This window comes from Periplaneta americana, chromosome 10 (assembly GCF_040183065.1).
Source record: "Periplaneta americana isolate PAMFEO1 chromosome 10, P.americana_PAMFEO1_priV1, whole genome shotgun sequence".
NCBI lineage: Eukaryota > Metazoa > Arthropoda > Insecta > Blattodea > Blattidae > Periplaneta > Periplaneta americana.
In genome coordinates this window covers 145,125,943-145,149,225 of record NC_091126.1, presented here as the reverse complement: position 1 = coordinate 145,149,225, position 23,283 = coordinate 145,125,943, and the positions used below count along the sequence as shown (strand labels likewise).

General features: G+C 34.3%; 1 long non-coding RNA gene across 1 annotated transcript; it reads left to right on the top strand.

The window, feature by feature from the left end:
* The first annotated feature begins 6,938 nt into the window (after positions 1-6,938).
* Positions 6,939-10,145, top strand: LOC138708068 (uncharacterized). Its single transcript, XR_011334565.1, has 2 exons — positions 6,939-7,340; positions 7,545-10,145. It is a non-coding gene; the product is annotated as an uncharacterized lncRNA (long non-coding RNA).
* Positions 10,146-23,283: the final 13,138 nt, after the last annotated feature.

Here is a 23,283-nt window from a genome sequence, read left to right as displayed (position 1 = left end):
CTCCCATGGCCTGCAAGAAGACCGGACACGAACGAAATTAAAAATCTCTGATCTATACTGAAGAAGAAAGTGAACAAAAAGAGGCTTACAACAAAACATCGACTATTTAAGCACTGTGTGATATCTGGCTAAATGATGCTGATATTCAAAGAAAGTGTCAAACTTTGGTTTCCAGTATCCCTGACAAAATCAACGTGTTAATAAAGAATAAGGGAATGTTCACAAAATATTAGTGACCTCAAGACTCAATTTTCTGTTCATTATATCTGTGCACAATACATTTTTGTTCATTATTTCTACCGATAAATATAGCTTTGTTGCACATATAACTAATTTAGTCTAATAATTTGTCCACGTCTGTACATACCATAATGGCGGTAAAACAGAAATCTTTCTGCAATTTCTCCACTAATGGAGACGAGATATTAATTGATTATGTCTCTAAACACAAATCCCCGTTCGACATGAGCCAAAAAAAAGAATCAACGTAAACAGTAACAAATCTATATTTTGCAACAACCAGAACTGTTAATACAATTGAGTAAAATGATTCATAATTGAAGGATACACACAATGCGGCAGATTTAGCTACTGAAGCAAAAGTTTGAGTGTGAAATAGTAAGTGAAGTGGAATTCCGAGCAAAGGAGAGAAGTGCAACAACCTCCTACTCACATTATTTTTTTATTTGTAACATTATTTGCTAAATAAATGCTCCTAAATGAAAAAAAATAACATTGTAAAAAGTAAAAATAAAGTGTTTATACACTGGTTTTCACCTTAAAGTTACTGCTTATCTTTCAGCCGGGCTTATTGCTTTGTGAATATATTTTGTGAGTAATTTTACAATATCATTTTCAATTGAACTTAAAACAAAATGAAATTGTTCGGGAGAAAGTCTGAACTATTCCTTAAAATTGGTGGGATCATTTTCAAGATGTCTTAATATCAATGAATTAAAAGAGCCGTCTGTATATCTATTTCTAAACATAACATTTGCTACTTTAAAGATCCATACTTGTTTTTCAAGGCAAAACTTATATTATAACGGTATCATATAATCATCCACTTATCAGCTGATCAGACATGGTCAACTATATTAGCTAAAACAACTTACTATCTCATTTTTACTTAATTATGTTTATTTTTATTTTTAAGTTAATATTTTTATACCGGTATGTATTTTTCTGTATGTGATTTGATTCTGATTGAGCGGAAGAGAAGGCCTGATGGCTTTAACTCTGCCAGGGAAAACAAAACTATTATTATTGTTGTTATTATTATTATTATTATTATTATTATTATCCACATACGAAATTCGTCGGTAAAGAAACCACTCTCTGACGATGAACACTGGCGATTTCAATCGTCAGCGTTGATCGTTCGGCGAAGATCGCCGTAAACAAACCATAGCTTTAGATCGTTGCTTACGTGATTACGTGTGTTATCTCGTAAGCAACGCTTTAGATAATGGTTTCTGTAAAGTAAGCCTATGGCATTCGGAAAGACAGATATTTAGGCCGATGGCGTTAGTATTTCTTACGTACGAGGAAAATCAAGACGAAAACCTTTTGAGATGACTTTCACGTGCTCTTTTTTTTATATGTTATAGGTATATCCCGTAAGTCATTTTTGAATAGACTGACTCATAAATATTTTAATACGAACAGAATTCGTCTCAATTATTATGATGAAAATTAGCATACAGTCCCAGGAATAAGCCTGTCAAAAACCATATATTCTATATTATAAATTATAAATATTGAAAATTCGTGCAAATCTGGAAAGCGATTTTGTCCAGTATCAAAATACTCAATATTTTTATAGTATGAAATATGACGAACAAGAAAAGGACAAAGTAAGGTCTACATTATTTTATAATGTTCTAGTAAGGCCTATGATATGAAGTCGTGCGTAAATTTGCGACGACTATAGCGGGGCAAGAAGTCACGCACCCCACTTGAATTGAACTTCATGGGGCATATAAGTGGAAATTATTATTATTATTATTATTATTATTATTATTATTATTATTATTATTATTATTATTATTATTATAATTATCGCCGTCATAAACCATCATCGTCATCAACGTAAAATGTATCATAATCACGTCTGTAACTTAATATGTCAACTTCCTAAAACACCATAGTAACAATGCAGTATTTTCAAACCGTACTAAACTGGAATAACTGTTTATTGATGTATGGTGTAATTTCTATCAACAAACAAATAAAGGCGAACCGAACCCGCGAATTCGTTGAAAGGTGATGAATGGAAAACATTCTGCAAAATTTACTCCTATGAGTGAATGTGTAGGCAGGGCACACTGCACTGCTTTGTCCAGGGGCCTGTAATGCTGCTAAGACGGCCCTGTCCAAAGGAAGGCGCAGGGATCTATAGAGAAGCATTCGCACAATACCTAGAACTTAGTCCAAGATCTGCAGTATTTGAGAAAGAACTGATAGCAACTGCGACAGCGGTGAAACATCTTCTATATCAACCATTCATAGCAAAGAAAACAGCGATACTGGTGGACTTCAAATCAGATATAGAATAAAAGAATACGACAAGAAAACAGAAACTATAGACAAATTAGAAGCATGTATAAGATATTAATGTCACAAGGCAAAACAGTGATAATCTGATAATACAATAGCTTAGGCTACCTCTCATATCGGACTATATAGAAATGAACAAGCAGATCTTTTGTCTAAAAAGGTACTACAATAATACGAAGACCACAACAAAAAACAACAGAAAAGAGACTAAGGGGATTAAAACAAAATACCCATATATTAAGAAGACAATATAACGAGACTGAAATGAATGGTACTACTTACAGTAACATTGAAAACTATACAAAATGAATAATATCATAATCAAGAAAATCATTCACAGCTTTATTCAGATTGGCAACCGATCATGAGTGCCTCAATAAACATCTCAACAAATATGAATCATCACAACAAACCATTGCACCATCTGCCTCAGTAAAGATAATTATAATGAACAAGGACCACTTACTGCATTGCATACACCTAGACAGAGGAAAGCAGGAAAGAAGAAACCTTCCAGGACTCTAGTGGGAAGCGGGAGGATTAATGGCGTGAGCCAATCCCTAACAATTGGATACTAACCAACCGACCAACTATGAAAGGCAGACACAAGACATCATTACTGAAGGTGGTATCACAGTCTAGTATATACAGTCACGAAGCTCAATACGTAGTAAATATGCATCCATAGATATAGTTGCTAACCAGTAGGATCGTTTCTATCGCCTCATTACAGACAATGCGAAATAGTACCTGCACAGTCTATTGTTCCTACCACACTCACAACTCAAGCTTCATGACTGTATTTACTAGACTCTAGTTTCAGCCGCTCATATTGTTAACTCTGTTCACGGAAGCATTGTCAACCATCATCCAAATCATGTTTTCTGTTTTAAGTTTATGACTGACCAACAGATTTGTGTAGTAAATTACTGTAACATTGGTTGCAGTTCTGCCTTACTCTAATTCTTCTAAACCTAGAAATGTGCACACTAGTTTTTGCAATGTGACACTGAAATAGGATATACAACTGTCCAAAGGAGTATACAGCAGAGTCCCATGCTCATGTGGCACTGTGTACATTGGTATGACACAGTCTAGTACATAGTACAGTCACGAAGGTCAATACGTAGGGAATATGCATCCAATGACAGTTGAACTTTAGTTGCTAGCCATTAGGATAGTTACTATCGCCTCATCACAGACAATGCGAAATGATACCGGCACAGTCTATTGTTCCTAGTACTCTCAGTTGCTAACCATTTGGAGCGCTGTATCGTCAGAAATGCAAAAAATCACCTCAAGCTTCGTGACTGTATGATATTAGACTGTGACACAACGGAGTATCAAGACCCGGCTTCGAGAACATAGAAGAAATTGTCAGTTGGACAGATAGATAAATCGGCAGTGACAAAATATGTGTTCCAAGAAGGTGTTCATGACATCCGTTTCGAGGATACGGACATCTTCAGCAATACTTCACTTTTTTTTTTCTCTGGCTACTTCGGGAAGCTATTGTAATTCACAAATACCAGAACAACTTCAACCACAAGGAAGAAGGCCTGAAACTTAATAAATCTTGGCACCCAGCCTTAAGACGTACACACACACAAAACCTAATCACTTGGGAACGGATTTCTAGGTGCTAAAAAGAGAGCTTTAGAACTTTTAGGAGTTAAATAAAACTAACAATTGAGCACCTGGATACAATAACAGCGTAAGTCTACCCACGCTGTTATCATAGTCTAGTACACAGTCTAGTATATACAGTCGCGAAGCTCAATACGTAGTAAATATGCAAACATTAGATAGTTGCTCACCACTAGGATCGCTAATATCGCCTCATTACAGGCAGTGCAAAATAGTACCGTCACAGTCTTTTGTTTCTAGCACCCTCAAAACTCAAGCTTCGTGACTGTATATAGTAGACTGTGGTCTAGTATATACAGTCACGAAGCTGAGTTTATGAGGGTACTAGGAACAATAGACTGTGCAGGTACTATTTCGCATTGTCTGTAATGAGATGATAGCAGCGATCCTAGTGGTTAGCAACTATCTATTGATGCATATTTACTACGTATTGACCTTCGTGACTGTATATACCGTTGCTTACGAGATTATACAAGCTGGCGCATAGAGCTTGAAAAACGAGTCTGAAGTGGTTCCCTCGTAATGCCAATTCCGCCGCTCGCAGCGCTGTTCTGCCCTATATATTCATAGCAGAACACTTAAAAGACATTGACATTTGGGACATTTAAAGGACTCATCATTGCTTATTAAATGCTTCGTACAATATTTTATGGACAATAGACGTAATTTGAAAACTTCTACTCCTCAATTATATTACAATAAAAGGCTGTCATTCTTGATATTAAAACATATTACATATAAACTGAGGGACTGTCTGCTCTGTACTTCAGTTCATACACCAAACATTTCCGGAAATAAATTAACTTGACATCTTACATATACGCACTATAGCCTACCCTTTTCACCTAATATTATTAATATTGTTATTAAATAAGATATTGCAACTAATTAAGGTACTGCATTATCTTTAATTTCCTTGAATTCATAATTACGCATTTGCAAGAAGGCCTAACTTTTCCTTCTTTTTTTAAAAAAAATACGGACGTCACAAGAACTGAGAAGTATAATTATTGCGCGATTTTTTCTTGCAGTGGTGAAAACATTTCTATAGGCCTACTGATTAATCTATTGAGCATAGTAATAGTAAACGCTGTAGTATTTTAGTGCGTGTACGCCTACTTAGCTCTTGTAAAACGAAATTTTCACTTTCACTTTCAACGGAATACTCACTTATATTCAGTTATTGTATCTTGCAGTAAATTATCCATTTGGGATCATCTTTCCAATATAACCTCCCATTGAAACGACCACTTAAAATCATGAGCTAGAATTTATTATTTTAAAAACATTTCCACGTACATACTGTTATAATTGTTATGAACCACAATACAAAAGACAACACTGTGAAATTGGATTAATTTACCAAGATCAACATCAATACCGGTAGTATAAAATCACATATAGGCCTAGGCTATATTATTTCATTACTTTATGGTATTAATTAGAAGAATTAATTTTGAAGAATTTACAAATATGCTGAAATAATTTAGGACACCTCTTATAGAAATGTAAAAATATGTATGTACATTTTGAAACAATGGGTATAGCACCACTTGAAAATGTTGAGCATTTTAACAGTAACTTGTAAACTGTTCCATCACGTTGTCTATAATGTTCATTTATTGTAGCACTTTTAGAACGAACGTGGTTCACATACATAAGAAGAAATGACGATGGAATGAGTCGAACACATACAGTTTTCTTTAATTTTTAGCAAATGATGAAGTTGAATATATACTGTTACTTCATATCCTAACATAAGTGGAGTTGCCACCATAGATGTAACACTTGAAATGAATATAAAATAAATTAATGTATTGGTAATGATACAAGAATAAAAAGAAATTAGGCTAGACATAACCTCACAAAATTACAAACACATGCTAAAACAAAAAAAAAAAAAAAACTTTACGTATCCGTATATAATAAAACTAGATATTCCAGATATAATTTGTTTCACACGATAACCACCTCAGCCTATTTCGGCAGCAGCCATTATTAGTTACAGTTTGAGGTGCATTACCTAATCTCATACTAACCTTGTTAAGTTCTCTAACCTAATTCACTGATAATTACGTAACAATACACAGGTCTAAAATACAGACAAATACACATTAATTACCTAATAAGTACAGCATGAAGATAATTCATTACTTTTGTCGGTATTTTCTAAAAGAGAAAGGGAAAACAGTAACAACATTATCTTCAATGTTTACATCACGTCGTTCACATTTTCATTAGGCCTATATCAGTAATGCTTGGTAAGTGAAACAATGCATGAAATTATTTTACATTTCGGGTCACATCATTCGAGAGTCGGAAAATGCAATTCGCCACTTTTAACATAGCATTGCTTGTTATATGAGAGAACTTTGACATTTACCTTAACCTATAAAGATACGACCTGTTGGTACAGAGTTCTTCACATAGCAAAACACAGACAATTTTCGAATATAACTTAGCAGAACAAACTTCAAATAACACTGTAATATGCTTGGCGTATTTATAATATTCGTACTCAATCAGTAATGCACAATTAATCGAACTATTTTCACGATGCACAATGCTTTGTAATGGTACTATTCATCATTTCATAGGGCAGAGAGGCGAACCTAGCGGCAGAAATTGTCATGACTCACAGAGACCTACTCTCGATCGTGCTATGCGCCAGCTTGTATAATCCCGTAAGCAACGGTATATACTATAATAGACTGTGCTGTTATTGCATAAGCAGCGTTTTCAAAATCCTTACACTTTCTGCTCTCTGTCAAACCTCTTCTTAATTCAGTCCGGCGCTCCTAGGGGTCAGGAGCTTACAGAAATGGTTACCATGTGTACGGAACAAAATCGATACATCGGCTACAGCGTGATGGCGCTTACTAGTGAGACATGTGTGAGAACAGTGCATAAAAGTGATATTAATTATGAATCTGTTGTATCTAATTGTAGTGATTGAGATGTTTCAAATGTTGAACAAGATATAGATGAATGTTCTACATCTAGATGTAGAGGAGAAAAAGGAAGAGAGACATAGCATAACGTGAGCGAAACCACGGCAGAGGTTACGTTTCCCTCTCAATTTGAAATGAAGTGAAGATAATGTTTCGGAGAGTGAATAATTACTGCAGAAAAAGGTACAGTATATTTTGTTTTATTTTCTCCTTATTCAAGCCGCTTTTACTGTCCATATTCCTGATATCAGAGATGAGGTTAAGGACTGTACAGAATTCTTTGAAAATAGGTAGACCTAAGTGATTTTAAATCATTTACATATTTTGTCTTATCACAGTTATTGTTAAATGAGGAACTAAATGATTTTACTTCAATATTCCTTACAGATGGTGTTCTAGAAGAGCGTAGGGGAAAACATACCAATCGGCCAAGTAAAACAGCAGAAAATGTGTGGAAACTTGTGGAAGAACATTGGAAACCGATTCCTCATAAAGAAGCACATTATAGCAGAGCAAAGACACTCCGAAAATATTTCGAAAATCCAGAATTGAATGTTGTGAAGTTGCACAATGCATTCAAGCAGTATTTTTTATGACAAATCAGGTGAGCCATTGAAAATGTGTTGTAGTGCATATTACAAATATTTAAGAAAAAACAGTGAGTACTCTTTTCGATAGCCAAGAACAGACAATTGTGATTATTGTGCGGCATGTTAGATATCTCTGAAAGCGAACCCAGAAAGTGAGTGTAAATTTCAGTAGGCCTATATGTACCATAAGGAGCAAGTTGAGAAATATAATAAGATAAAATCAGATATTATGTCTGATATACGGTAGGTAATCACATTTCCAATATACTTGTTCTGGAATTTGATTATGCACAGAATATGCCATTGTCTCGTCTAAATGTTACTCCATGTAAATAGTTGAATGTAAATAGTTGATTAAATGTTACTGCTCAGTTTTACAAAAGGTTGTTGTGGATTTATACATTCGATGTACACTGTCACAACGATTCAGATAGTACTTTCTAATGCTACTTAGAATCCGAGTTCAAAAAAAATCCAAATTCTGTAGGCCTGTGTTCTTTTATATATGATTTCATTATTCGTAAACTAGAAAAAATTCCCAAGAAGAAAAATATCTTATTGCTATCTGATAACTGATTCATGTGGTGGTCAGAACAAGAATATTATCACAACGAAGCTTTGCAAATGACTGTCCACAATCTGAAAAGTAGAGATTGAACATCTTTTTTGTAGTGTTGTGGGATTTAATCGATTAATCGATCAATTTCTGTTGTAAGATTAATCGATCAAAAATACTTAATCGAATAATCGAATCGATTAAAATTAATCGGTTGTAGTTGATATTAATTACTATTTTGTTAATACAAACTCATACTAAAATTCCGACAATATTTCTCTCTCGGAAATTGCTTAACTGTTATTTTCTAACTGTAAACCAGGCAGTGTAGGGAAAACCTTTGCACATACACTTCAGAAAGAGATGGAGATATGAGGACAAGTGACCTGGACTACCCCTATTGAAATTTGAAACACAATCCGAAACCCTTATTAAGTTTTATGGTTTTCCAAGAAAATTTCCACCATGTTGTCAGCCCATCTTCCTAGCATATGAAATACATACTTTTCTGGGATTCGTCCCCCTCATCCCTTATAAAATAGCCATGTCTACACTGTGTGCAAGTGAGAGCTTAACTACCTTCTTCTCTTTCTAAAATCTGGTAAAATGGATTACAATAGGGGCCAGTCTTCTGTTTCGACTGCAGTTGCAGTTTCTGTACTGAATTTGTATATGAAGGTTGTGTGTTTAGTTTGATAAAGAAAAAAAAAGTATCAGTTTTCTGTGATTTGTGAAAAGTATAAACTCCATTATGTTATATGAGAATTTGAGAGGTAAACTTGGTGAAACGTTTGGATTTAAATTGCACAATCGCGGAGAAGTTCTTGATGGAAAAAAATTTTTTCGTGTTTAGTGATGCAGGAAACATTGTTACTAAACGTAGAGCGGCACTTAATTCGGAGCATGTGAATGCACTCATATGTTTAAAATCATGGATGAAGCAGTATTAACTAGATGAGTCTTCATAATTTTGGGATATTTTTTGTTATTTATGTTTTCTCAAAAATTCCCGGAGAAACTGACACAATAAATTATAAGCCTCATAATAAATATGTTAATAAATAATTACAATAGTTGTTTTGTAATATAACAATATAATATATAAAGATATACAACATTTAATACTTATGCTTATCACTGGATACAAGTTAAATTTAAAAATAATTGTGTATTACAGTATGTTAAAACATTTTTTCAAATCGATTAAAACTCGATTAATCTATCAATTAAACGATTAAATTCAAATAGTTAATCGATTAAATATTTTAATCGATCAGCAGCACTACTTTTTTCCTGTAAAGGAGCATTCTTTCAGTGAGTGTGACCGAAATTTTGGCAAATATGGCATTCTTCTGAAACAGGTTGAAAACAGAAACTATTGAAGAGTACATCAACATAATGAAAGTGAACAGAAAAATCCATTACCCTTTCTTGCATGTATGTCAGCCAACTTGATAAAAGAGGGCCTCAGCAATCAAACTATTGTTCCTAAGAGTACCTACTGCGAAAGGCTACACATTTTCAATTCAGAAATATGTGAAACTTTATTATCATAATGGCAATGTATCTGGGTTTTAAACATACACTGCCAACTACCAACCATTTACGTTCACAAATGAGGAGGTTAAATTTCTCTCTTACAATGATTTAAAATTAAATAATGTAAAGAAGCCAGGTGTAAAATCACAAAATAGAGTTGATGTACTCTCTTTAACAAAGTATTTGAAACCTGAAAATGTAGAGTGGTATGAAAGAGTCTTAACTGTATGCTGTGAGTCAGAATGTTCTGAAATTGAATCTGATTGTAACAATACATGAGGGAAATAAAAAAGTTAAACTGAATCATAATCATGTTAATTAATTCAAAGAATCATCCAAACCTGTTTTCCAATCACAGTGTATTCATGTTCATCTGATAAACTAGTCAAAACTTATATTTGAATAATATTTGTGCATTCCATGCAATAACAGCGTATGTTAAGAAAATTTAATTATTCATATCCTTGAAATCATGCAAGATATTCAAATACAAACTTCAGAAATGCTTTATCTGATTGTTAACAACAAACTCTGTAGGCCTAACATTTAACCTCACACTAGTGTTCATTGTTCAGTTATTCAAATTTAAAACTTTGTCTTTCAATTTCTCAAAATAACTTAAATCTACTTACGTTGTTATTGTATCTAGGTCTTCATTATTAACAATTTTAATGTTAGTAAATATTCCATTTTAGGTGGAATTTATGTACAAAGAACTGGTACTGAACTGAAGACTCAAATTCTATCAGTGAAAGAGACTGGTTGCTGAATGGTCAGTTTCATTTAGCATAACAGGGATGCATTGACGCGAAAACTAATACCTATGTAAGCTCTTGCCCAACCTGGACAACCTACCAACCCTTTTATGCTAGGATGGACTTTTCCAAATTAACTTCGTTTTCAGCAAATTAGGGTAAAATCTTCTTCCTTCCCCTTCTAAGACCAATATGAAACGAAATATTGCCAAGCTTGTGTTTCTCTGTAGGATATATATTTTTTTAACTATGCTACGGACAATGAAGTATACCACTTCGAAATTAGTCAGCTAGGTAAACTCCAAAAGTTAACACAGTAAACATATCATAGAGTCATTCAGTTTTGAATAGCATTTTTTTAGTTTTATTTTTGGGCATTTTTGCATTTTTAGTACCGTTTTTTTTTAATGTACACAAATACTAAGCGGCACTTTCAGGGACAAACATAGTTTTTAGGCATTTGTAGGAGTTCATTGTTCATTTAGGCTTTTTAGGTCCTATAGAAGTTTAACAGGGAGATCCTATGTACATGAAAAGTAGAGATATATGAATAACATAAGTCTAGGATGTAGCAAACAAAACAGGTACAGAACTAGAAATCCGTTCCCTACTAATCAACCACAACAACCTAACACCATTGCCCTGGATGAGAACTTTGGACCACACAGACAACAGTAAGCCACACCCTACCCACACCCTATAAATTTGGACGCACAACCAGTCACAGTATCAGTTGCGGGGGAGATCATTTTGTCTGAGTGTACCTCGCTACTGAAGATATCTGCCACAGCAGTGGACGAAATGTCTGGTAGCAACACCAACAGTAGACCACAGCTTGTCAGCTCGAAAAATCTTTGTTCCATCCTCTGTTTATCTTTGTGTACAAGGAGATAGTGAATTCTTACATTTTCGAAACAAAGAAATATACTAATTACTAAAGATGAGGGGTTTGTGCGCGGCACGAAAAACACGTTGACTCGACAGGGAGCATAGGTGGACAGGCAGGTGAACAACTACGACCAGTGCAACTAAAAGAAATGCAACTACACGCTATCCATTTGCCTACCTGCCGTCTTATCATAACAACACAGAATGAACACAGACCTTCATAGTCCAATGCACTGCAGTGGCGAACAGACGTAGTGAGCAGTAGTTACCTACAATGACAGAAACTAAGCAAACAATTGTATGTACAGTATGTGAGTATGAAATTAAAATTTTGTGTAGGAAGTATTACATAGAAAGACGTAACAGCAGAAAATATAAAGACAATATTTCACGCGCTTTAAAGGTGGTGATTCCCTCAACATCAAAATTAGTATGAAACGCAAAATCAGAATTTGCTAAGGATATATGTGCGATGATGATTAAAACACACATTCCATTCGAGGATTTTTCGAAAAATATACCAAGCAGCGCGTTCCGAATCAGACAACTCTCCATAAAGACTATGTATCTGATTGCATAGCAATAATAAAAGAAGTGTCAGAAAAAATCAAGGAAGGACCTCCAGGACCTTGCACACAGAGAATAAAGAATAAATAACAGAAAAATAAGAGCTATTTAACAATTTGTAACATGCTGAATAATGCAAAATCATCATACGATAGGATAGTATACTTGACATATGCACCGTTAACGTCCTGTGACATTGAAAGGAGCTTTTCGCAGTTCAAAACCTGTGTGAGTGATCGACGACGACGTTTGACATGCGATAATTTAAGAATGTTAGTAGTGGAGTGCAATTCGGCTTGTGATGGCTCTGAAGCTATGGATGAATCATAAAGGCAAGTTTCTTCTTCTAACTATACCAATGTTTCAACATATTCCTCATATTTGTATATTGTGATCTGCTAGACCTTAACGGAGTGTTGCATTTGTCATTTTTAGGCTGTACTCTTCGCATGGTTTGTTTACGTCGGAAGTCAACACAGGCACTGGGCACACAGCTGTATAACTTCTATGTACAGGCAACCTGACGACAAACCGCACAAATCCCTCATCTTTACTAATTACATATAGGAGATTTTATTATTTGCTGTATCACTATTTAAGTTAAGTGCAAAATATAAAAATTTTCAGTAGGAAGAAAAGACACATTTATTCATCCTATGGCAGCCTACTCGTCTACCGAATTCCCACTTTACTCTCAGCAACAAAAGAGGGATTTAAAACACTATGAACGTGGTGTTTCTCGAAATCTTTTCCCTGCACATCCCGCGTCTGTAACCCAGCCAGGGATCACCCGAATTCATAACAGAAGACCAGGAAATCCTTCTTCACGCTAGTAGTTCTCTATGTCTCTGTTAAATAGTGCCTAATATAAATAATGGAAAACTGGCTTCGATCCGGATCTTTGAAAGGAAAGGAACGTGATTATATGCTTCATTTAGGTAGTGCTAATAGTTCAGAAGCTGTGTGTGAAGATATTAATATCAGCGATTCTAGTGCCATTAAAGAAATATCTAGTCCTGTTCAAAGAAAAAATACTTTCGTAAATATTACAAGACTTATTTGGAACTTGGATTTACTTGGTGTGGCAATGAGAGTGAACCAAAACCTCGGTGCGTTGTTTGTTACGAAGTGCTTTCAAACGAGTGTATGAAACCCGCGAAATTGAAACAGCACTTAGAGACGAAACACGCAAGTGTAAAAAGTAAACCTATAGAATTATTAATATGAATACGGTACCAATATTTATTTATTTTGTTAATTAATAAGTTAAAGATTATCCAAACTCTAACAGCCTTGAATTATTAAAAAAACGAAAATAAATTTTCTTCTATGAACATTAACTTAATTAGTTAATACTAATATAAAATTAATTGAAATAAATTAATTTTAATTACGCATATCATATATTATTTCAATGTACCGAAGTACATATGATATTTCCATGCAGATATTCTGCGTCATCATACGATGAAAGAGTAATGGAACGGAGAAAAATTCTCTCCGGCGCCGGGATTTGAAAACCCGGGTTCAAATTCCGGCGCCAGAGAGAATTTTTCTCCATTCCATTACTCTTTCATCGTATAATTTTAATTAATTAATTCTATTTTAAAATATAGGTATACTGGTATTAAAATATGCTACCAAAATGATAAATTTGCTTTCGAAGGGAACAAGAGTAAGGTGGTCCGCGGAACTGTTCTGACTTAAAAAGGTGGTCCCCACTTCAAAAAAGTTTGAGAAACGCTGCACTAGAGCAATGGAAACGTAAACTGTCAATGGTAAGAGAAAAATAAGTACTGTATAGTTCCAAAGATACATAGGCCTGTTGATCTGGTTGGCGAGTTGGTATAGCGCTGGCCTTCTATGCCCAAGGTTGCGGGTTCGATCTCGGGCCAGGTCGATGGCATTTAAGTGTGCTTAAATGCGACAGGCTCATGTCAGTAGATTTACTGGGATGTAAAAGAACTTCTGCGGGACAAAATTCCGGCACATCCGGCGACGCTGATATAACCTCTGCAGTTGCGAGCGTCGTTAAATAAAACATAACATTTTTTTTTACATAGGCCTACCAGAGAGCTTTACAGGAGGTCAAGAGAAGGTGCGGTTATACTTGTTTTTTTTTTTTTTTTTTTTTTTAAAGATGGGCCATGACAGTGCCGAGCTTGAAACAACAGATTTCAGCATAGGCGGAGAGAGAACCGTTTCCTTGGGGGGGGGGAGGCAAAGTAAAACCAAAGAATCCTCATATAACAGGGTTGTGAGGGACATTATTTACCTCCTCCCCCATTATAGCTTAACCGTAGTACAGTATATCGGAATATGATCCTTTAATAAAGGTATTCTCGGGGGCATGTTTCTTACAGAGTTACACCCATATCCGCGATGTTTCGGACCGAGTTGTACAGGGCTTGAACTGTAGGTCTGCTACAAATTATAATAGCGCATAACTTAAAGCAATCTTCTTTTTGTCTTTCGTACAGAAACATATGCATGCATCAATAAAACTACGTAACAGTGCTAACAGAAACTTTCTTGTACGAAGCTTACGTTCCTGAAGATATCATATGAAATGTAAACATTATTTATTTAATCTCGTCTTTAAGTTCACACATTATACCGGGATCACTTTTTTTCTGCATTGTTGTGCATTATGTTATTCATATTTTTCCAAGTGGCAGCCTGGACACCTGAAGACTTGTAACACATGAGTACAGGTTGTTACAAAAGAAACAATATAATGATTCCATTCCTGAAATGAGGCATAAAAATTCTTACATATTCAGAAATTTAAAATAAATATTATATATAGTCCAGACACATGATCTGAAGACATTAATTCGCCAATTTAAGCATAGAAATTTAATCATAAACAAAAGCAAAAAATACATTTTGAATTCAATATTTTCTAACGTTAGTAGGAAAAAAAAAGAGTTGAGAGAAGTTTGGGGGGCAGTGCTCCCCCATAACTCCGCCTATGGATTTAAGAGAAGACGTCAGGATGCGACAAGGATGAGGGGTAAGAGATTATGCTTTCTTCACCACAGGGCAGTATTTTATCGCTGAAGGATAGAATTAAGGGCCAAAAAATTTACAAACTTAGAAGTCGGTGCATGAGCGGTATGAAGTAAATAAAATGTCAGAAAGGAATTGCAATATAGTAGTTTGGTGATTTAATGTTGTAAATCGTGTGTAGTGTGATGAAAGTGTGTTTAGGAGAACTTGGATATAGAGATCAATTAGGAAGTTATAGATTTGAAAATGATGTTAGGAAATTTAAAACTGTGGCTAGATAATTAATATAGATATCGGTAGAATTAAAGAAGTAAATTTTAGAAAGTGACGTCAGTGAGGGTAGTTACAATTTTTAGATGGTTTATTATGAGTGTTGCTGAGGAATGGATTATCATACTAAAGTGAACTTCTTACTCATGTCAATATCAGCAAGATTATTATAATGATGTGTATTAGGAAGAAGAGGATTTCTATGAGTAAAACCCTGTGAAGTGTTAAGTGTTAAATAGTAAATGTTAATATAAATAGGATAGGCAGTTAAAATTTAAGAACGATATTTTGAAAGAGTAATAATGATCAACACGAGTCCACACCTGTGGAGTAACGGCTAGCACGTCTGGCTGCGAAACCAGGTGGCCCGGGTTCGATTCCCGATCGGGGCAAGTTACCTAGTTGAGGTTTTTTCCGGGGTTTTCCCTCAACCCAATATGAGCAAATGCTGGGTAACTTTCGGTGCTGGACCCCGGACTCATTTCACCGTCATTATCACCTTCATATCATTCAGACGCTAAATAACCTGAGATCTTGATACAGCGTCGTAAAATAACCTACTTAAAAAAATCAACACGATATAATATTATCGTAAAGTAGGACGAGTAAGCAGTGGCGTGTGGTGATAAATAATCCTGGTGGTGCACAAATATTTATTGTGATTATAATTATTATTATTATTTTATTTTATTGGGTTATTTTACGACGCTGTATCAACATCTAGGTCATTTAGCGTCTGAATGATATGAAGGTGATAATGCCGGTGAAATGAATCCGGGGTCTAGCACCGCAAGTTACCCAGCATTTGCTCGTATTGGATTGAGGGAAAAACTCCGGAAAAAACCTCAACCAGGTAACTTGCCCCGACCGGGATTCGAACCCGGGCCACCTGGTTTCGCAGCCAGACGCTCTGACCATTACTCCACAGGTGTGGCCATTATTATTATTATTATTATTATTATTATTATTATTATTATTATTATTATTATTATTATTATTATTATTATTATTATTATTGGAAAAATTTTAGAACACGGACTGCACCTACCAAATTATATCTCAAAATACTAAAATGAGCAGATTTGTCTGAGTTTGTCGAATGCGCATCATTATGTTTACGAAAAGGCATTTTTCAGTGCCAATAATTTATTTTGTGTGCACAAGGTTGGAATTTTGAAGTAAGAGGGAAAGGGTGCAGTCCGTGTTCTGGAGTTTATTGTTATTATTATTATTATTATTATTATTATTATTATTATTATTATTATTATTATTATTATTATTATAGGTACTAACTACTACATAACTATTAACATATGCTACGTAGGTATAGATTTATATAATTTTGTTAGTCAAGAAATTGCAGTTAATCAGTTTCATATGTAGGTTCAGTAATAGCAAAGTAAAGTGTTCAATTTCTATTGCAGCACACCGTAAATAATATTGTTTTCGCTATATTGTGTTTTATAACACAGTTCACACGTTCACAAGCATTCGATACGTGTGTCGTCTCATCAGCCTTAACTGCTAAAAAGTCAGCAGCTTTCTCTATTTCTTTGAAATCTCATCATGGCATACATCAAAATGGCTTGAACGACTTCGTTCTGTATAGTGTTTGACGTGCTCTTAAACACTTTCCTCTTTCCAATTGTTCCTTAAGAGTGGGTCTAATTCAGAACTGAAATTGATGAGGCCAAGAAAAATACTAGCGTTTAAAGATGAGTTTCCGTCTTCGTGACCTCTTAAAGCCAACTCAAAGCTCCACAAAACCGCACGCACATATCTGTTCTTGGTAGCTTTATCATTGTGAAGTGCAACAATCCAATTGAATCTAATTGCGTCTATATGTTTGTTCGACCCAACACTGCTAATTTAACATTATTGTTGATGTGTGCAGCTGAAGAATCGTGTTTTTTAATTCCTTCATTCATGTGCTTCAAATCAATCATATCTGCAGACGATAATCAAAATTATGTAGTTACTACGCACAGTCCTAAATTCAAAGAGAAAAATAAATAAAATTCATAAAACGTACTTGTCTTATTTTTGTCAATAAATGTTCGCCGTCGAACAATAGGCAAGGAAAACAAAATACAGCGTCTTTTATATTGCAGCCGCATATTGCATTTCTCGTAAGTCCGAATGTTGAATTTTCTAGTAACTTCTCTATTACTGTTCTTCGTCACTTATAATTTTAATTCATGTGTAGGTCTACCCATCTTCTTTATTTTGATCTTTTCGTGTAAAGGTCTTATAGAAAATTACACATTTAAAAGATTTTACACACTATTCATTGTAACATTATGATGGAACGAGCTTGAGAACATATCTGAAAGTGCTCCTAACCCCTCCTACGCACACTGTACTGCCTCCCTACCATGCTCCAAAGCTGCCAGTGAAACAGTACTACTGCGCATGCTCGAATGGAGCAGTGTGCCGCAAGTGTCGAGCGGTAAACGTAAGTCCCAGGCGTCAACAAGAACAGTACACATGCAGTGTTATTTTTACATAGTATTATAATAAAGAATTATGTCGCTCACATAGTCTACTGCAGCTCATTGATATGTGTTATTTTAAGAGGTGGTGCACTGCTCCTGTGCTCCTTAAGAGAAATCGCCACTGCGAGTAAGATGGAATGTAAAAAGACCGTACTTATACTTATACTTTTACTTCAATTTTTATTGTACCTGAGTTTTTGAATGTACCTCACTCCCACCCCTTCTACGAATGAAGTTCAACCGTCTTCCACACAGATCCAAGTCATAGTAGCCTTACCGTCACAGTACGTTCCAAAAATATGTTCGCGTTTTCCAATGACGAAAGAGCTTTCAATATTGCATCATTTTCGCAAAGGTACTGTCGTCCATTTGCCTACGTCGCATTCCGGTTTTCCCCACCAGCTTCTATTCGCCTCTCGGTAAAGGCTAGTGGCTGGGCTGTCTTAGCTCTTTTCTGAGAACATTAATTTCTGTTAGGAATTGGACATATACGTAATATTATACCCATACAACTGTTTAAAATAACTTAAATAACAGGCCTCGTTAAGTAATTAACTGTCACGTGATTTCCCTCCTTTCTACGATCCTGCGACATAATCACTTGGACGGACAGTAGATAGAATGTCTGAGTAATTTTATCTTTTCGGATCGAGCAGAAGTGAAGATTGAATTTACAGTACGTAAGGTACTCTTTTATAGAGTAGGTACAGAATTATTTCAACATGAGTTAGGCCTACTAGTACGAAGGACGAAACTGGTAATTGGAATTACATACATTAATCGAAATGAACCGCCACCATTTTGAAAAATGTGTTTAAATATCCATATTATGATTATTTTTCAATTTAACTTCATTCTCTATAGTGTACGCTAATGTGCTATAGACACTCTAATATGCACTGCATAATGAATACGTCCGTATGGACAGCTCAGTTCGTGAGTAAAAACACTCATTGTTAATACTGTGCTGTATTCTGATTAAACAAAAACCTAATGAAAATTATCAAACTCAAAAGCTTCATATTTCATAGTTCACGTAAATGGATGAACTACTTTTCTTCCCTCCTATACCTAGTAAAATGATTTGTTTGTATATTACGCCATCGAACTCCAGTCATGGAAGGGGTTAGCAACCGTTGATTCAAAGGTATAGGCAGGTTAATATCATAAATGTTAGTAAAAATAAAATGATGTCCCTGTATATACATTTATGTTAGTAAGACTATAATGCTGAAGGAATGTAAGTAAAGTGTGGAACTAACAGATGGTAGATATTTAAGACCAATAAGGAGAAATGGACTGTTTGGAGTTAAGTTAGTAACGGAAGTAGAGGAGTTATTAGTTAAACAAACTGTCAGGATTGCATACTAATTCTATGTAAATGCAATAAAAAGTTATGGTGAAACTCGTATACAGAAATGTGGTGGTACACCATAACTGGTGTAAATTTTGATGACAATACAAATAAATAAATAAACATAGGCCTACCAGACTCATGAACATGGCCCCTTAAAAAATTTGTGTCCTATAAAAATTGGCAGTAAAGCTGCCATGTCGTAGGAAAAAACGAAGTAAGGAGAGGGTCACAATGTTTTCACTACGAACGCAAATGGATCCGATAAACTAAGGCCACTAGTTAAAAAAAATCACAAAAAAATTCAAGGTGGACACTTTTCTAAACGCGTCTAGAGAGAACAAGTATAAAATGAGTTTTTATGTTTAAATTAGATTTAATGTTTTTATGCTTAAAATAGATGAAATGCGTTTTATGCTCAAAATAGTTTAAATATATAGGCCTATATTCTGTTTCTCATTTCATGTGTATGGTGTCTGTTATTCTCATTTTTACGTTATTTCTAACGCACCCCTTAAAACCCTATAAACGGGGTTTTACTGTATTCCGCATCTATCTTGCACGCTAGAGTTCGAGATGACGTTATTGTCAAGTTTCCATGAAGCTGAAACTAGTTTCGCATTTAAATCACAAAACTGGGTAGAGATTTGCACAATTGAACTAAAAAGTCTAAATCAATAAGTTGGTTTATTGAAATTTGGTACTCTCAACATGAAAATGTAATGAATAGCGCCCAAAATAATAGCTATTAAAGTATTAATGTTGTTTCTAAATCTTGTAGTGATAAGGCCTACAGTTTCATGTCGAACGTCTGGCATCTGTGTTATGACTTATGACCTTCTGCTATTGATTTTAATGCATCCAGTATGCCTCCACAATAATTTTGAAGGCCCTGACGTTCTTGATGACGCGAAAACCATTGTGTTTTTGACAAACTTTGCAATGTTACATATGTTTCATTATTCACTAAGATTTCCCATCGATGTGCTCATGCAAAGAAAACGCTAGATTCTTCCGTGTACGGCAAACATTTAGTCTAAATTTTAAGCTCTGTACAATTCCCGTTTGTACGTCTTTAGTAGAAAAGTAACTTTCAGCACGAAAAGGAATAAAAAGTTACTCCTGGAATTCTGCTGGGGAAGGGAGATTATTTTCATCTAAGGGATAATTTTCGTTCAAGTGTAACTTACCTAGTACTATAGAAGAACTCAGAAAAAAAAGTTCCTCGAGGAATCGGTGGAAAAATGTTCTTCTCAGGTGAGAAGGATGGAATCAAAATTTCGTTGATGTTGTTGGAAGCATTTATTAAATGTGAGCTTAAAGATTGAAGTTTCGCTTGTTACTTTTTTAACTTAAAGATTGAAATTTGACATGTTACCTTTTTAACTTAAAGATTGAAGTTCGACATGTTACTTTTTTAACTTAAAAGATTGAAGTTTGACATGTTACTTTTTTAACTTAATGACTGAAGTTTGACATGTTACTTTTTTAATTTAAAAGATTGAAGTTTAACATGCTACTTTTTAACTTAAAGATTGAAGTTTGACATATTACTTTTTTAACTTAAAGATTGAAGTTTGACATGCTACTTTTTAAACTTAAAGATTGAAGTTTGACATGTCATTTTTTTAACTTGAAATATTGACGTTTGAGATGTTACTTTTTTAACTTAAAAGATTGAAGTTTGACATGTTACTTTTTTAACTTAATGACTGAAATTTGACATGTTACTTTTTTAACTTAATCACTGAAGTTTGACATGTCACTTTTTAAGCTTAAAGATTGAAGTTTGACATGTTACTTTTTTAACTTAAAGATTGAAGTTTGACATGTTACTTTTTTAACTTAAAATATTGAAGTTTGACATGTTGCTTTTTTAACTTAAAGATTGAAGTTTGACATGTTACTTTTTTAACTTAAAAGATTGAAGTTTGACATGTTACATTTTTAACTTAATGACTGAAGTCTGACATGTCACTTTTTTGACTTCAAGTTTGGCATGTTACTTTTTTAACTTAAAGATTGAAGTTTGACATGTTACGTTTTCAACTTGAAGTTTGAAGTTTGACATGTCACTTTTTTAACCTAATGTTTGAAGTTTGACATGTTACTTTTTAACTTAAAAGATTGAAATTTAACATGTTACTTTTTTAACTTAAAGATTGAAGTTACTTTTTTACCTTAAAGTTTGAAGTTTGACATGTCACTTTTTTAACTTAAAATTTGAAGTTTGACATGTTACTTTTTAACTTAATGACTGAAGTTTGACATGTCACTTTTTTGACTTCAAGTTTGACATGTTACTTTTTAACTTAAATATTGAAGTTTGACATGTTACTTTTTTAACTTAAAAGATTGAAGTTTGACATGTTACTTTTTTAACTTAAAAGATTGAAGTTTGACATGTTACTTTTTTAACTTAATGACTGAAATTTGACATGTTACTCTTTTAACTTAATAACTGAAGTTTGACATGTCACTTTTTTAACTTAATGACTGAAGTTTGACATGCTACTTTTTTAACCTAAACAAATATCCAGGAGTGTAGTCGTAAATAAAATAGTACCAGGGCTCAGGTAAGACGCTACCACGAGACCACAGCGGTGAACCATGAATACATACTGACATATCGGTTGTCGCAGGGGTGTTTCGGCAACTATGATAACTTAGCTGTACAGAGGGTAGAGTATCTTCAGGCGGAACATATGACCCTTACGATAAAAGAGAAGGAACTTATGAGAGAAACCAATATTACGCCCTATAACCTGTTACCTTCGAACATGAAAGTAGGTAGAAGGGATAAAGCTTGCTGAGTAGTGGTACCAGAATAAATCAGCTGGTGTCCACACCTGTGGAGTAACGGTCAGCGCGTCTGGCTGCGAAACCAGGTGGCCCGGGTTTGATTCCCGGTCGGGGCAAGTTACCTGGTTGAGGTTTTTTCCGGGGTTTTCCCTCAACCCAATATGAGCAAATGCTGGGTAACTTTCGGTGTTGGACCCCGGACTCATTTCACCGGCATTATCACCTTCATCTCATTCAGACGCTAAATAACCTTAGATGTTGATAAAGCGTCGTAAAATAACCTACTAAAATAATAATAATAATAATAATAATAATAATAATAATAATAAAATAAATAAATAATAAATCAGCTGATGCCGGGCAGAGAAGAGGCATCGTATGGACGTCGAGTATGGGAAGATCACTATATGAAGTAAACATCAGTTAGAGCAATTATTGATTTTTACATTATGAAATAAATTTTGATTAAAGCATGGGACTTTTGCATGTTCCGACAAACATTACGGGGACGCAGAACCTCTAGACCAAAAACAGGACTGTTCCGTTTTTACGGGATGTATGGTAAACTTATATAATGATGTTTTGTTTCAAATACTGAAAATTAAAGAAATTTTATTACTCTATGATGTCCTCACGGGGTTAGGTACAGCTTACAGCAGTAAAATTTTTGGAAATATTCAACATTTTTTTCCTCCATTACTGTATCTTGTACAATAATGAAAATTGGTATGTGTAAAACACTATCCTTCTGCTATATGAAAAAATACTTTTATGATTAAAAAAATATTTATGTATTTTTTTAGAACTCATAATGGTGGTAGTTCACTTTTCCCTCATAACTCATAAACTTGTTAACTTTTTCATCTTCTCTCCCTTTTATTTTATTGCTGAAACTCATGTTTGCAATACAACTACATACCTTGATAAATAATATTTGTTTTATTTTGTGTTAGAAGATAATACTGATATTTGACCATTTTTAATGAATTTATTTTTTATCAGACAATCTATCAAAGATAAAGAGTGATCTTGCATCATATTGTAGATATGGCATGCACGAATACATACAAAAATTTCATCACAGAATGTTGGATAGTTTTTGAGTTATGTGGGAAACGCTTCATCACTGCACAGTGAACTGAATTTTGAAAAAAAAAAAAAAAAAAAAAATAGGCCTAAATAATTTTTTTAAATCGTAAAAATACTTTTTCATATAGCAGGGTAGTGTTTTACACATACTAATTTTTATTATTGTACAGTCTAGAGTAATGGAGGAAAAAATAGTTGAATATTTCCAA